Here is a 17,254-nt window from a genome sequence, read left to right as displayed (position 1 = left end):
ACTGGACCCTACCCAATTTGGCTTTGTTAAAGGCAGATCCTGCCTCCTAAACCTAGTTGACTTCTTTGAAACAGTTACCAAGGTCATAGATGAAGGGAAGGTAGTCCACACAGCCTACCTGGACCTCACTAAGGCCTTTGACACCATTCCCCACTCTGGTATCATAGACAAGCTTACCAGCTTGAACATTAACCCCTATGTCACGAGATGGGTGGCCAACTGGCTCACGGATAGAACATACATGGTCAGAGTTGCAGGTGCCATGTCCAACTCTAAACCAGTCACAAGTGGCATCCCACAGGTCTTGGTCCTGGGACCCCTCCTGTTCAGTATATACATCTCTGAGGTGTAGGCAAGCATGGGAGGACTATGGCTGACCAAGTTCCCAGATGACTGTAAACTGGGGGCCATAATCGACTCTCTGGGTGACACAGACTTCCACCAGAAAGGTCTTACAGAGACAGATACCTGGTGTCAAAACCATGGCCTCAAGCTGAATGGCAAAAATGCATAGTCATCCCTTTTGGAAAAAACAAAGTGCCCACGAATTACCATATAGGTAGTAATCCACTAGGTACGGAAAATGTACTTAGGGACCTGGGGACCCAGGTAGATAGTAACCTCTTCTTTGATAATCACATTGGCAAAGTGGTTAGTTATTCCTTCTATGTAGCCCACCTAATCACGAAAGGGTTCACCTCTAGATCAAGAGAGGCCATTGTGCCCCTCTACTCATCACTCATTAGGCCCATAATAGAGTACAATGCCCCATTTGGTATGTACCTTAATTGGCACATGCAACAGCTGGTAAGACCACAGAAGTACTTCACCAAGAGGATCATGGGCATCAAAGAGATGCCCTATGCAGCTCGACTAAAGAAACTCCAGCTCTACTCGATTGCTTACTGCCTGCTCAGATGTGATCTATGCCTGACGTATAAGGCCATGTCCAAACCGGAATTAATGGACATGCTCCACCTCAAGAAAAAACAATCTCTTAGAGCCACATGCTCCAGTGAATTAAACCTCAGCAAAGCAATAAACAGGACGTGCTGGAGGGATAGATTCCTGTCAAAGAGACTTACCTCACTCTGGAATATAATCCCAGTTGATTTTAGGCAGAGCCCCTTGAAGACTCTCTTCAAGAGGAATCTTGATGAGTGGATGGGAAATTGTAAATTTACCCCTAGGATCACTTCAGTGGCCTTGCTAGACAGAGGCCCAGGAAACTAATTTAAAAGGGAGATGAAAGCCAACACATTCTGGCTAGGCTTATAAATGCCCTTGGGCAGATAGCCTAATACCTACCTATGAACCTATGAACCTACATGGTCTAGGGATTTAAACCTTGTCACCACAATAAACAGAACATGCCAGAGGGATAGATTCCTGTCCCACAGACTTCACATACTCCAGAATAAACTACCTAGCTATATCAAACAAAGCTCCTCATTAGCACTCTTCAAGGAAAATCTTGATTATTGGATGGGAAATAGGAAATTCACCCTGGAGATCACTTCTGTGTCTCTGCACGACAACGGCACAGGAAAATAAATTTCTTGGGTGGCAAAAGCCAGGGTACCTTTTTGGCTGGCCTTGTTTTGGCCCCAGGGCCAATAGACTAGTACCTACCTATGAACCTATGAACCTTTGAGCCTTGCCTAAAAAAGGTAATATGGGGACAGCACAAGCCTTGGCCAGTATTCAGAAGCATAGGGGCGACAGGTGCAAACCATCTGTAGTGAAGCAACAAGGCTTGTCTATCATGTCATCACAAGCAGACAGATCCCCTTTGAATGACACCAGAAGCTCAGCCAATTGTTGAAGTTTATCATCTTTCTGTTATATTGCAGTATCATGTAGGTGAAGGTAAGATGCTACTCAAGGTTTGACCCTGTGTGTGCCAGCATGTGCTGCATCAACCCATATATGATATGGTCATGGCCTATGCATACAATACACTCACAATACACCTAGTATGATAAGCCTGCTGAGGTTAGCAAATGTGAAAAAAAACCTTTGTGCAAACTGTCAGCAAGTAATGTCTGCATTGCACTCTGTAACTCCATATTGCTTGCTGAAGTGTAAAGCCGTACTTAGTTTGGATTAAGAACACCGCACTTGCCAACTGTGTGTGTCTCCCTGGGGAGAAGCAACCTTTTTGGAGACTACTCAAGCACCTTAAAAGTGGTATACTCATTTTTGTCATGTCCGATGATATCGTCCTACAAATATACCTGTGGAAAGGTGAAATCCCAGTAATGTGTATAGTGTGTCGTGTAAATGTGTACTGCGAAAGGTGAAATCCCATTAATGTGTATAGTGTATCCTGTAAATGTGTACTGCTGTAGTATCATAATATAGTTAAGTAGGGGTTTGAATCCTGCACTTACCAACTGTGTGTCCCCACTGGGGAGGAGCGACCTTTTTGGAGACTACTCAAACACCTTAAAAGTGGTATAGTCATCTTTGTCAAGTCCGATGATGTCACCATCCTACAAATATACCCGTGGAAAGATGAAATTCCAGTAATGTGTGTAGCATGTTGTGTAAATGCGTACTGTTGTAATATCATAATGTAGTTAGGTAGGGGTTTGAATCCTGCACTTCCCAACCGTGTATGTGTGTCTGCCTGGGGAGGAGCAACCTTTTTGGAGACTACTCAAACACCTTAAAAGTGGTATACTCATCTTTGTCAAGTCTGATGATGTCACCATCCTACAAATATACCTGTGGAAAAGTGAACTCTTCGTACTGTGTATAGTGCATCGTGTAAATGCATACTACTGTAGTGTCATAATGTAGTTAGGTAGGGGTTTGAATCCTGCACTTGCTGGGTATGTGTGTCTTCCTGGGTAAGAGTAACCTTTTTGGAGATTACTCAAACACCTTAAAAGTGGTATACTCATCTTTGTCAAGTCCGATGATGTCACCATCCTACAAATATACCTGTGGAAAGGTGAAATGCCAGTAATGTGTATAGTGCGTCATGTAAATGTGTACTGCTGTAGTATCATAATGTAATTAGGAAAGAGTTTGAATCTTGCACTTGCTGACTGTGTGTCTGTACTCCAGGTGTGTTACACTGTTGGCCAATGTGGGAGTGGATTTTGATTTTTATAGTATATGACATATCACAATGACAACTGTATGTGCATTACACATGTAAGGCAGCTGTGGGGCAAATCCATATACATACATGTGACCTCAAGTATTTCATAGGTGGGTACTTTGCTTTCTCCATGAACACATGTGTTATCTTTGTCAGAGCGTGCTGGCACTTTCCAGACCTTAGGTCACTTCTGTATGCTTGTGACAAGCTTAGCCACTGCAGTGATCCCTGGGCTATGGCTTTCAATTCACATCCACTCAACACAGTTTCTATTGAAGGGTGTGAGTGAGGGTTTATGCTTGAGGTATATTTGAAACCTGTTCCAAAGCAAGCAAAGTCTGGCAAAGATGACTAATCATTATAGGTGTGCAACAACTTCTGTGGATCTGCATGCAAACCCTTTATTGCTTATGTCCTCCACAGAGGGATTTCCAAAACCCTTTGGTAATGTGATTATCAAAGGAGAGATGACTTAGCACATGGCTCTATGTATACATTAGTACCTGTTCCACATTTTGGGAGCTACTACCTATGTGGTACTCTGGGGATACTTTGTTTTCTAAAAATGGATAACTATGCTTTCTTAGGCTTATAGCTTTACAGCATGAGTTTGACACCAGGTATCTATCTGTATGATACCCTTTTGGAGGATGTGTGTGTCATCTGGAGAATAAAGTATAGCCCACAGTAAGCATTTTCATCAAACGTGGGCAGACATATCCATGTTGTGTTTGCTTGTACCTAAGAAAGCTATATGCCAAACAGGAGTGGTCCCAGGACTGAGTGCAGGTGAATACCACTTGTTACTGACATAGAATAGCACATAGAGGCTGAAAATGTTACTGTGTGTTTTACATCTGTGCGTCAGTTGTCAAGCCATCATCTAACAATCATTTATGGTCAGTCTGTTGAGGTTATGTCTAATACCAGTATGTGGGATGGGTAAGATTTGCTGGTGAGCTATAGCTTGGCTGTGTTGACCTCCCCTCCCTCACCTATAGCCTTGTTGACTGGCTTGAAGCCTACTAGGTGCAGGAGCCATGATCTGGCCTTTAGAGAACCTAAGTGGATATGGTGCAGTGTTTGCAGGTTCATAATGTCTCTGTTAATGAGTTCCATAATGCTGTGCTCCATAGCCTTCCAGATAACATTGGTCTGGCTTATAGGGTGAGAGTTTCCAGGACCTGTTGTAGTTCTACCCTTAATCAATTTATGTTAACATTTGCACTGGGTGTGACGAGGGTGGACAGGTTTAAGAATAAGTATATTAGAGGGTCAGGTCAGGTTTGAAGGTTAGTAGACCATGCCAGATAGGCAGGATTAAGTTGGTTTGTACACGTGCTGAGGAGGGATGCAGAGTATATTGTGAAATAGATGCTAAGGAGGAAGCCGCCAGGTAACAGGAAAAGAGGAATGCCTAAGATGAGGTTTATGGCTGTGGTGAGAGAGGACATGCAGGAGGATGGTGTGACACCACAAGATGCAGAGGGCAGGAAGACATGGAACAGATGATGTACTGTGGTGACTCCTAATGGGAGCATCCGAAAGGAGAAGAAGACGTTGTAGCTCAACCCTTGTGGACTGTGAACACCATTACCGTATGTCATTCCACATGTATGTAACCTGTATAGAGGTCCATCTGGGCAGAGCGTTTAGGTGAGTGGTGACTTCATATGTCAGCTTGTGTATGACACAGCCAGGGACACTGTCCAGTACTATTGCCACTGTGGTGTGGACCTTGTTAAAGAGATGTTTTAACTAGAGTGTCTGTGAATCATCAGGTATTACGTTTTGCAGGTCTGGAAATGTGGCCCTTGTATAGCGACAGGGTGGTGAAATCCGCATTTAAACTGTCTGACAAGGAATTGGTAATGTCAGTCAGATAAGTGTACTTTGTGACCATTTACATTAACTGTGACCCAATCTGAGATTTCCCCTGTAGATTATGAACAACAGTAAAGACAGCTTTAATGTTGTCATTGGAATCGTTGCCATTTTGTATTTTGATGCTTGCCTTGTATGTTTATTGAGAGATTGAATTTTCCAAATGATTCTGACCAGAGAGGTTATCCCTTCTTGGTATGTAACTCTTTTTTGGTATAACATCACACCTTCCATTATATATTTAGGTTATGGCATGGGTCCATGAGACTAATGCACTTTTACTGTATAAATGAGAATTTCTTGTGTTTGTGATAGCACAGTCCATGCAACCCTGTAGGTGAACAGTGTGCATTAATACAGGATTATGCAGCTGGGACACTGTTAACCTTAGTAATGCAAACCAATGACAGATAGGAACAAAAGCATCACCCACAGCACAGTGTCAACCCATGTCATACACACACATGGGTACTTAAGTTCCAAAACGTGTGTAGTACAATGCATACTGGCCACCAATAGAAACTATGGAGTGTTAACACTGGCCAATACAGGGCATGTCACCCTGCCCATGTGTCCAATATGCATGTACATGCAGACAGTGCACCTCCACCATGTTCACAAATGTACACCTGCAAACCTGTGCTGCACACACCCCACACTTACTGTCCACTGTATAACACATGCTGACACAACTACACACATCAGCCAAGTGGCACATGGGCAAACAAAATGCAATTGGAATAAACACTGGTGGAAACAATACAACATTGCTAATTACAGCTTTAATGCATCATGCCTGCTCAGCTACACCTTCAGGGATATCATTACACTTTACTGCTGGCAACATGCTACACATTCAACCATTGCTATACTTTATCAAAGTCACCCTGTGCATCAGCACCATGTTAGCCTGTTCCTGCATCAATGTTACAGATGACAGGAGGTGGCACAGGTTTCATCATATGCACAGGGTGTGTTGTTGATTTGCCAGAGGCCTACACTGAGCCATACAATCGACATGTGTATGTGAGTGTGTGTGTGAGGGCCATGAGTACTGTTATGGGCCAATGTTGAAGTAATGTGTGCAGGTATGTGTTTACCCTAGGTTTCTGGTTTATGTGTGTGTGTCTGCATGCACACAGTTCCACCATGTGGCTGCCATATACGGGGGATTTGTGGGACAGTTAGAGACTGTACCTGGCAGGCTTTACAGATCACCGTCTCTGGCCACAGATATGGAACCTGTGCCTGGCAGGGGTGCTACAGACAGTATCAGGTACTAATCCAGACTGGGTACTATCCTCAGAGGTTGACATATGTCCACTGGATCCAGGTCCGTGCTGGGACAGGCCAGGTGGTCTTCTAGGATGTTCAATGGACAGCCCCCCCAACATTGCTGGGGCTGGTACTGGCACTACGGGAGCGGCTGTGACTTGCTGGATGTCCACGGCAACCTCCAGCTGCTGATATTGCTGACATACTTCCACGTCCACGTCTCAACCGTCCCGCACTGTCCTGACACATGGACATGACATTGTGTAGGACATCCAATGTCTCACCCCAACGTCTATCAATGACCTCAGTGTAATTATGTATGGCACCTGCTAGGTCATGGATACTGTCATTTACAGAGGTGTTATGAGACCTCTGTGCCCTTAGTCCCTGTCTGGTATACCGCTCCATTCGTGCCTGTGCTCCATGACAGCCTGGAACATGCATGTGGTTGAAAGAGTTGTGGCACATCTGCCAGGGGCATGATGACCAGCAGTGCTCAGAACCCCTGGGCATCTGCCTATGTGGTACCATTCCAGACATCTGGCTATGGCTGCTGAGTCCTGATACATGTGCCATAGATACCACACTGTCCTGGCACATGTATCAGGACACAGCAGCCATAGCCAGATGTCCTGATACATTGTGCCATAGATACCACACTGTACTGGCCAGTGCCAACCGTACACTGTCCCTCAGCTAAGGGCAATGGTGATGATGGATGTACAGGCAGTATGACTGTATGCATGGATGGGGTGGAGACTTGTGTACTGTCAATTGGTGGCTCAACAACAGACCCTGACATACCTGCCTGTGCCTCAACACACCTATCTTCATGATCACTGTCTGTCTCAGTGACATCAGGTTCCCTGCTGTACTGAACCAGCCCACCTCAGCACCTGTGAGAGGAAAACAGGAAACACACTTCAAGACCTGAACATGATGTCAGACCACATGCACATGCGCACATGCACACATACACATGCACACATGCACACATGCACATGCACACATGTGCACATGCACGCTTGCACACATGCACACATGCACGCATGCACGCACACAAATACACTCCTCCCTAAAGCAGACACACACACACACACACACACAACACTAGCAATCTCAGAACATACACAATAGCACATGCACATTCACGCATGCACATGTGCACATGCACACATGCACACATGCGCACATGCACACATGCGCACATGCACACATGCACATGCACACATATGCACATGCACACATGCACATGCACACACACATGCACACATGCACATGCACACACACACACACACACACACCCTAAAGCAGACACACACACACACACACACACACACACACACACACACACACACACACACACACAACACCAGCAATCTCAGAACATACACAATAGCAGGTGATGGTGGGGTACAGTATCACAAGCAAAACAGTCATATCACTGATGTCAGCATGCAGGACATGTGTTGCTCAACAGCATGCAGTGCAAGTGTAGACAGTCCTTGTTACTAACACTATACATGGCTTTGATGCATGTGTTTTGTTATTAGGTGATTGGTCTCCCCCTGGAACGCAATGCATACATGGACACAACATTGCTGTGCAAGTATTCAAAACTCTGTAATGTACTGTGCACCATAACTCACAGGTCTACATACCATGGCTGGATGTGTATCTGTGTGTCAGAAAGGTATCCAATGCTGATTACAGCCTCTGTGTCTTTAGCAAATAATTTTGGACACAGTTTTAGCACATGCATGATGTGTATTCACACAACATCCTCAGTGGTGCATGTATAATTGATGGAATACCATTCATTCACATACCCAATGTACAGTAGTTATGGTGAGTGTAGATCATATTGTGAACATGCCAGTGTCATCCATGACATGGCATGCTAAAACACAACTGCATATTTAAACGTCACACATACTCAATGTGTGTCATATGGCCTAGCCACTCAATAGCATCACAAGACATATATGTGTCAGTTGTACAAATGGTGATTGGTATGCATATTGTTTAGAGGTGCATATGTTTGCACACACACAACATTGAGGTGTATAGCAATGAAGGTTATGTGTAGTACTGTGGTTACAATAACTGGATGGGGTATAGTACCATAGACCATCATCATGAAGCATCATGTGGTCAGTCAAGGCTACAAATGTTTCCCAAACCAGCACTAATCATGCTGTACCAGATCTGTACTACCTTGGCTACATTCACCATTTCACAACCAGTTGTTACATGGATTTGTAAGGAGGCCAAGAAGGAGCATTCCCTGACATGAATGTGTAGTGTGCTGCAGAGTGTTTAAATGCCCCATAATAGGTCTCTACCCCTCAGGTATATTATGTGTAATGTGTGGATGAGATTTTGGATACTGGAGTGTGTCTTTACAGAGGATTTGTGAATCCTTTATGTGTAGCATGTTAAAATGCTCTGTGTATGACATAGTTGTGTATGTTATGTGCATGTTGAGTATCAACTTTGCCTATCCAATGGTCACTACAGTGTAGCCACATTTGTTTGAGATGATGTGGGTTTTGCATGTGTTTGAGGCAGCTAATCACATTAGTGGGATGTGCATGGTCTTACACCAAACATGCACAGCATGCATTATGGGTAGGTGCGTTACATGTGTACATGGCCTACACCTTAACTATGACATGCACTTTTTATTTACAATAATAAATGTAGAACACACTCAGCAGCATCTGTCCGCTGCCTTGATGTCAACCCAGAGGGACCTACATAGAGATGAGACAGTTTGTCAATGGCCACAACTGTGGCATTGCTTCTGTGTGTTTGCAGTCTTACAGTAGAACAACAGTTTACATTCACAGGCCTACAGATTACGTTCCAAATTATCAGTATTGCACAACAACAGGCTCCACATCTTCTAACTACACACTCCACATCTCACATATGCATGATCTACCAATACAGATAACAGTTGTCTACAGATATGCCATGTTACCTGCATGCTCCATGTGTGGTTGCTGGGTGGCTCCAACCTCCATCATGGTGTATGTCTGCTGCTGTTGTTGTTAGGCAGGTGCCATGTGGCTCAGGAGCAGCTCCTCCACTCTGGTGAGGGGGGGGGTGGATATTAACTCCACCTCCTGTTGCAAGCTGTTGTCTCCGCACATCAGAGGCACGCTGATGGACATGTCTGAGTAGATCACTGCGTTGGTGGTGTATCTGCTCATATGCCCGGTTATGCAGGCCTACCTAATTTACCCTCCGGACAACATCTTGCCACATTGCAGTATGCTCCTGCTGGTTCTGGCTGGTTCGTGAGAACATTAGACTGTAGTGCTGAATCATACAGCTAGTAATGATCTCATCTTCAGCACTACTATAGCTGGGATTTCTGTGATGTGCCATGATCCCTGGAAGAGATAAAGAAAAAATATGTCTGAGCAAGTCATATGGCACATTTAACATTATACAGTACAGATATCACTGAACTGCCATATATAGCAACCTGTTAGCTAACTGAGTGTGAAACACTTTAACTACCACTTACCACTGCTCACCCCACAACTGCTTGAAAGTGCCTGGCTCACTCTATCTAATAAATCATGTTCTCCACAGCAACAAAATAAAATCACTATATAAGACTATACAAGAGTACCTGGCACACTGTATGCAACACAATGCACCACCTAGCCACAGCAGATATACATCAAGCTGATGTGTAAAGAAATATGTCATCCATCACAATGAGTGTAAGGTCCAGTAAATGTATTACTATTACACCACACAACTTGTTAATGGCAAACCCGTGGCCAAAATATGTGCACAATTGGGAATATAGGTTGCATACTGCTATAGTCCACTATAAATGTTACTAGATACGCAGTTATATGTTTTACCACACATATGACAGAGGACATGTTACAGACATACCCACACACACCTCAGACATAATTACAGGACACAAAGGTATGGAAACCCAGATAAGCTTTACGTGTGTACTATAAAGTACTGTGTGTCAGTACTTACAAAACATTAATCTTGGGGAATGTAATCTGTGATGAATGCAGGGACCACACAAAACAGTGGATGCAAGCAATGTGGACATACACCATACTTTGCTGTACAGCTCTAGAGCTTCAGGTAGTACTACAGTACACACAGGATTTGGATTCAACATCAGTACCAATCAATAATCATATATGTAGTGCTTTAGCCTCCAATGACACACCTCAGTTAAAACCAAGGGACTTAATCACACTGTATGCCATAGCACTTTTTCTGCCTAGCAATAGAATACACAGCTTTTGCTAGGATCAAAGCAAGGACCCATAATACCATGACATAAACAGTTTCCCACTAAGCTATCCCACAAATACATATATTTGATGTATTCACAAACACATTGACTATCACAGTCAGTCAACAGTACAGAGAATCTATTGCAACAAGTAGATGTAGGTGACTATGAGTATGTATTTTATACATATACACATCCATTGTTGTACATATACATATATATGTAGGCACATATACATTTCACATTTCATAGTGAGAATATCAATTATACAAAAGATGTGAGGTGTACAGTAATGTAATAATATCACACAGTCTTGTGATAAATGCATTGAAAGTGTTCACAGCCCAGGTAGATTTAGTAGGCCTCACTGGCTTCAACATTGCAAACTGAACAAACCACCCACACTGTTTAACCACCACATGTCATATACCAGCACTGTATGCTGTCTTGTTCGTCACACACTAAAACCTACATACAAATATGAGCATACTAACCTTCACCAACATATATATCTCCACCCTTCACAAACAGTTGCAATATGTCCCCTGCTCTATGCGCATATACAGATGTGAATATATATGACACATATATATTTCTCCGTATGTGTGTGGCATACACACACAAGGTCCACACTGTTGTAAGTCCCTGGACCTCACAGCTGAACTGTTGGGCCTTGCTGCAACACAAACAGGTGTCACATATGAACGCACACTAACATTAGAGGGGATATATATGGCTACAAATGCTAGATAAGCATACTAGACTGCTATAGCAGTTGCCAATGCTAAGCTACACTTTAATATGACTATCATGCATGTGTTGCTCTGTCACACCCATGTTTATATAATGGCAGCACTAATCCCCCCAACAGCCATTGGCCACACTACTGTACAGAACACAGATAACATGGATCAGATTTTTGACATTTAATGCTGAGCTGCACATTTCACAGGTATGTCCCACTGCCCACAGGTACACACTGTATTGTCCATAGCAGTAGTTAAGCAGGACATCTGTGCATATATAAGTACTGCTGCCACATATGAATGGTTCACATTATGTAGACTACTCTTCAAAAACATCTACTACATGCCAGTAAATACATATGTGTCACATGCCTTTGCTTTGTATGATTTGGTATTATTTCTTTTTCCTTTTCTCTGTCTCTCTCTCTCTCTCTGTCAGTCTCTGCAATAGAGTGATTGAGTTTGTTGGCAGTAATTGCAGCCTGCTTTTGTAGGTATTTGCACATGAGCATGTGATGGCCTCTGCACCTATTAATGGCCACCATTTGCTAATTGCATGCAGCCTGCTGTGTAGTAATTGCAGTAATCACTGTTATAGCAAACCAGTACTATAAATTGCTAACTCACTTAGGTGTGGCCCTTTCAGCTTTCCAAGATGGAGATCATCCTTGTTTGCTGTGGACATCATTGTTTAAGACAGAAGGTTGGTATAGTTCTTATATCAGAAGCCAAGGGTGTAGCCAGTGATTTACATTTTGTACTCAGACCTAAATATTGCTGCTTCCAGTACACACTTGTCAGTGTAGAAATGTACTCACCCCTCAAAATGCTAACCCAAGATACATGGGAGGATGTACTTTATTTTCAAATTTTACAATTAACTGCCATACAAAGCTAGTTATTGAGATGTATTCCTTTGGCACAAGAATTGTTTGTGAACTGCTATACTGTGAATATTCATTTACTCAGTTCTAAACAGTTTGTGCTTTTTTAGTGTTGACATTAGCACAAGCTGCTCAGGAAAACTGGACACATTTCAGTACTGTGAGTATGCTTACCTACATCCTTGGTAGACCCTGCACACACAGGTATATTCTACATTTGGGTAGGAGTGCAGAAGTACAGAGACCATATGTATTATTGTGTGAATTTTATCTTGCTGGACTTACAGGGTTGCTGTGCACATGTTAGTTTATCAAGGCAAGTAGTCTGTCTGCGTAACTCCCAACTGTGGACCTATCCACATGATAGACAGAGATTAGCCTGTTATTTTTTGTTTGTGCACCACACAGGTCTTTTCAGCAATAGAGCAATGGCATTGTTACAGTTGGTTGCTACCAGTACATGGCTACATCCTTTTGTATTTAAGTGTTGTATTCCTACATAAGGGTATGCTTCTGGAACTCCTTCCAAAGCTATTTGCACAGTGTGTAATAGCAGAAAGGCTGCTATGCCTCTGTGTTTCTGCCTCTGCCAGACCTCTCAAACACTCAGGTACATATTTGAACAGGCTCAGGGAAAAGTAGAGAAAAAGTCAGGGACACCTTTAAAATATTAGTGCCATTAAGTTGAGACTTTGAGAGAACCAGAGCATATGGATTAATACACCTTTTCTGAAGTAAAAGAAGTGTCTAACTCTTAATTATTGTCATTACTCATTACGTGTAATTCACCACCTTTCTGGCCAAAGTCAGTAGTTTTCCGAGGGATTCAGAGGGACAGAGCTAAATTTGTTTCAAAATCAGGGACAGCCCTGAAAATTAGGGACAGTTGGGAGGTATGGCCTCTGCCCTAAACAGATATGCCAGTGTTTGTCCTGCTGTGATACTGTGTGGGGTTTGTAAAGTGATGGTGTAACATTATTTCCTGTTAGAATGGCTGCTTCTCTTATCACAGTCATGTAATGTAATCCCACAACAACTGTTGGTAAAGATCCACAGAACAAGTTGTGTGGTATGGCATTCCTATTTTTCCTTTACATTCACTCATTCTGATGCATGATATATTTATTTCAGCACCAACTTGTATATCTACCATGGCTTAGTGGTACTTCATGCAGTGTAGTGTATACAAGGTCCTGGGTTCAAGGCTGTCAGAGGTGTTTTATTTTGCTGCTGAGCAGAACAAAGGCCCTCACATACAAAGGCTCTTTTAAGCAGTTGTAAGTGGGTTTGTGCAGGTTTGCGCTATGCTTAGCAATGTTTAGCTAAGCACAGACATGCGCACACTCGCGCAAACCCGCTAACTACTGCTTAATAGTGCTTAGCCCTGCTAACCCCCACACTCATTTCTTTGAAAGAAAAGAAAATGGGAAGATAGGAAAGTGGTGAAAAGGGTGCGCAAAGAGGGAAAGACAGTAGGGAAAATAGCTCGGGATGTGCAGCACAGGTGTAGGGAAGGTCCATAGCTGCCCATTTCTTTAACAGCAACAGCTGTGCATATGGAATAAATTTGGAGGTAAATATGAAACCTTCAACCCCTGAGAGAGGGGTGAGGACAACAAAGTATGTTGTAATGCCAATTAAATTACATTTTATATGTCCAGGGGACATGTGTGCAAAATAGGCAGCTATGTTTTTTGGGAGCAGATTGCCCTTTTTTTTTCAGGTGAGAGTGGAATGTGGGGTAGGGGAAGTAGGTATATTTGGGGAGGTAGGTTGGGGAGGTAAACAGACAAGACAAACAAGATGCATACAGGGGCGGAATATGACACATGTGGTGGGTGAACACCATTGACGGGGAGGGATGTTTGGAAATCACAAGCCCTTGAGCTCACAGATGGCAACAGTGGGACTGAGATCCCCACCCATGGGCAGTCACCACTGCACCTTCACAGCCCAGAGGGTGGCTGTGTAGGAGGGCCAGGCTGACACGGGAGTTGCGCCACTCATGCCTCAAGCTGGCGTAGAGGTTCTGCAACAGAACGCTCAATCTCTCTATGCACCACAGCCCGGACCATTTGAAGGGTGATAGGTGGCCCTCCTCCACCCATGCTTGCATGGGGGGGGGCCGAGCCCCATCTCCTGCAGCACTTCCACACAAAGGTGGCACAGGGCCAGTGGAGGAGGAGGTCCTAGGCTGGGCACCGGACCTGCTGGTGCCAGGTGCCATGGCCAGCTGAGGTGGGACAGGTGGGTCCACTGGGACCGGCCTTCCCATACAAACTATGTTTTGGAGAATTTAATAAAGTTATGGGTTAGTAACAGTCAACAGCATTCCCAGTTAGTTATAACAGCATGCAGAAGTATTCCCATTAATCCAACACACCAGAGTTTCAACGGTTGAAAAGCAAGCATAACACATGCATATATAGAACAATAGTGGACATTACAACAGCATGCAGGTTTAATTGATGGCAACAGGCCACCAATATTGTGGCATTTGAACAGGGCACATGCATAGAAATGAATGCAAATATTTATAAACAAATAGGACATATGTCCCAACAAATGTTTTGAGATTAGACATACCCATTGAGGTTTGGAATTGCATTGTTTATGCACATACAGTAGGGTGGAAAAGATAGCTCAATTAACAACTTATACATCCTTCTAGTTTACACTACATTCCTATTAACTGCAGTTATATGTCCCTTACATGTATTATTACACTACCCAATGCCCTTCTATTGTGCAATTGAATTTTGCTGGATCATTATATACATGAGCTGTATCTGACATACAAACTGTCCAGGATGCAGATGTTACTGCTACATATTTTGAGAGTTGCTCACACACACTACTGATGTGATGGTACACTGACAGCTCTACTTTCATATAATTATCTAGATATGTTCAGGTGAAATCAGTTATATGTTAACAGCTCCCTACATTTCTGGCAGCACACTGACATTTCTGGGGAACACAATACCAAGCTACTCATGTGCCAGATTAACCTGTACATGCTGGGCATGAACCAACAGTTAAGGGCTGTAAATATTCATAAAAGCTACTGGCACTCCCTTCATCCACTTTATATGGGCCTACCCAAGTGTGGGTTAACTAACACTGCTTAATACAACAGTACTATTTCTAAAATGCAACAGTACAACAACATATCAAGGAAAATCACACATACGCACTCCAGGAATTATACCTTTATTAAAGAATTATTACACCTTTATTTATTGGGTTAAAGCACTTTTTGAAGGCTCTCTCATTTATTTTATATAACAGTACATGCAGAATAATTGCTAACCTGCCTGGTAATGCAGCCTTTGTAGCCTATCTTCATAGGTTTGCTGAGTCATAGCCCGGACATCTGCAGCTGTTAAGTAAATGCAGTGATAATGAGACATACCTATCCATAGTATAGACAAGAATAGCAATTCTTATATACTTAATACAATGGCTACTTACTCTGTACTGGGGCATTTGCCATCCCACAGGCCTCCTGGATCCACTGGTCCAGTTGATCCTCCTTGCATCACTTCAGGTCAGAGTAATGGTACCTGACCTGCTCACCAGTCTGAGGAACGCCAGTGGCACTGGTGAGATCACGAGCTAGACAGTTCCAGGCCTCCGTTTTGTATTGGAGCCCTGGTACTGGCTCCACAGGAGTCTTTCCTCATGATTGTAGACAAGGAGCCAAACCATTACTTTGGTCTCCTCAATGCCCCAACATTGCGCTTGAAATTGAATGCCTTCTCCAACCCCAGCCATGCTGACTGCAGAAGGGAGCTACAACCAGTTATGGCAAGTATTCCCACCTGTGGAGCTTAAATATGCCTTATTTCCCGCACGTATTTGTGATTGGCCAGTTTTGAAAAAAACTCAGCTGTAAGCACACCTGCTTAGCTGATGTTAGCAATGTTTAATATTCCTTTGATAGATATGTGTCTGTTGAAAGTGCATGGTTATGAAATGCTGTTATGGCTTAGTGGTTATGTACTGTGACTATAGTGCACAGTATCCTGAGTTTGAGCCCTGCCACTGTTTTTTATTTTCCTACTGACTAGACCTCAATGGTTAAGGTACAGTGAAGGAGGTGTGGCCGTGTGTAGCTGACTTTGCTCAACTTTGCCTGACATTGCTCAGTGTTGCTCGACGTTGCCTGACGTTGCCCGACGTTGCTCGATGTTGCCCGATGTTGCGCTGGTTAGCGCGGTGCACAGCTACGCACAAACATGTTTTGTTTGTGCTAGTTTGTGCGATGTGCAGCTCCGCGCAAAGACATTGTGCTAGTTAACGCAGTGCTCAACCTACGAGCAATTAAATATAAATATGCTCAATACTGGTAAAATGTGCTAAGCAGTGCTTTACATTGCTTAAAATAATTTACTCATGCATCAGTATGCATAACCATTTCACCTTCATATATATATATATATATATATATATATATATATATATATATAAAATTTGTTCATTACTACATATAACATTTCAATGCTTTTCACAAAACTTTAAATAATACATGTCAGGAAATATTTTTGTATACAGATTTCCAACAGAAAATGAAAAGTGTAGTGGTGGGACTCGAACCGGGAATGCCTCCTCTTTGTGCGAAGGCTCTAACCACTACGCTATCGCTATTTCACTTAATTTGCATATATTTTTCTTATTATCCTCTTTGGTGTCTAAACTGCTAACTGTAACTAAGCAATGGGCAAACCCACGCAAACACGCGCAAACACGCGCAAATACGGGCAGCTATATCGGAAATTAAAAAAAAATGTCTTTTACTTTTTATATTGGTACGGGGTTTACTATATGGGGGAGTTTAGTGTTAGAATGTACACATGTGAGCGGACTCGCTCATATAACTAGACATTTCCCATGTTTCAACTTGCAGGGGCGTGGATTTTTGGACTGATTGGCAGTCCGACACGCCCCTACACTCGTCCACGCTCCGTGTTAGTTTTAGAGTTGAGGAAGCGCACCCTCATTAATATGCATGGTGCGCTGCCGTCTTACTCTTAGACTGGTTCTTCCGTGTAAGACTAATTTA

Source organism: Protopterus annectens, chromosome 1.part0 (genome assembly GCF_019279795.1).
Source record: "Protopterus annectens isolate FY-2018-M chromosome 1.part0, PAN1.0, whole genome shotgun sequence".
In the NCBI taxonomy this organism is placed as follows: Eukaryota; Metazoa; Chordata; order Ceratodontiformes; family Protopteridae; genus Protopterus; species Protopterus annectens.
This window is presented reverse-complemented; position numbering follows the sequence as displayed.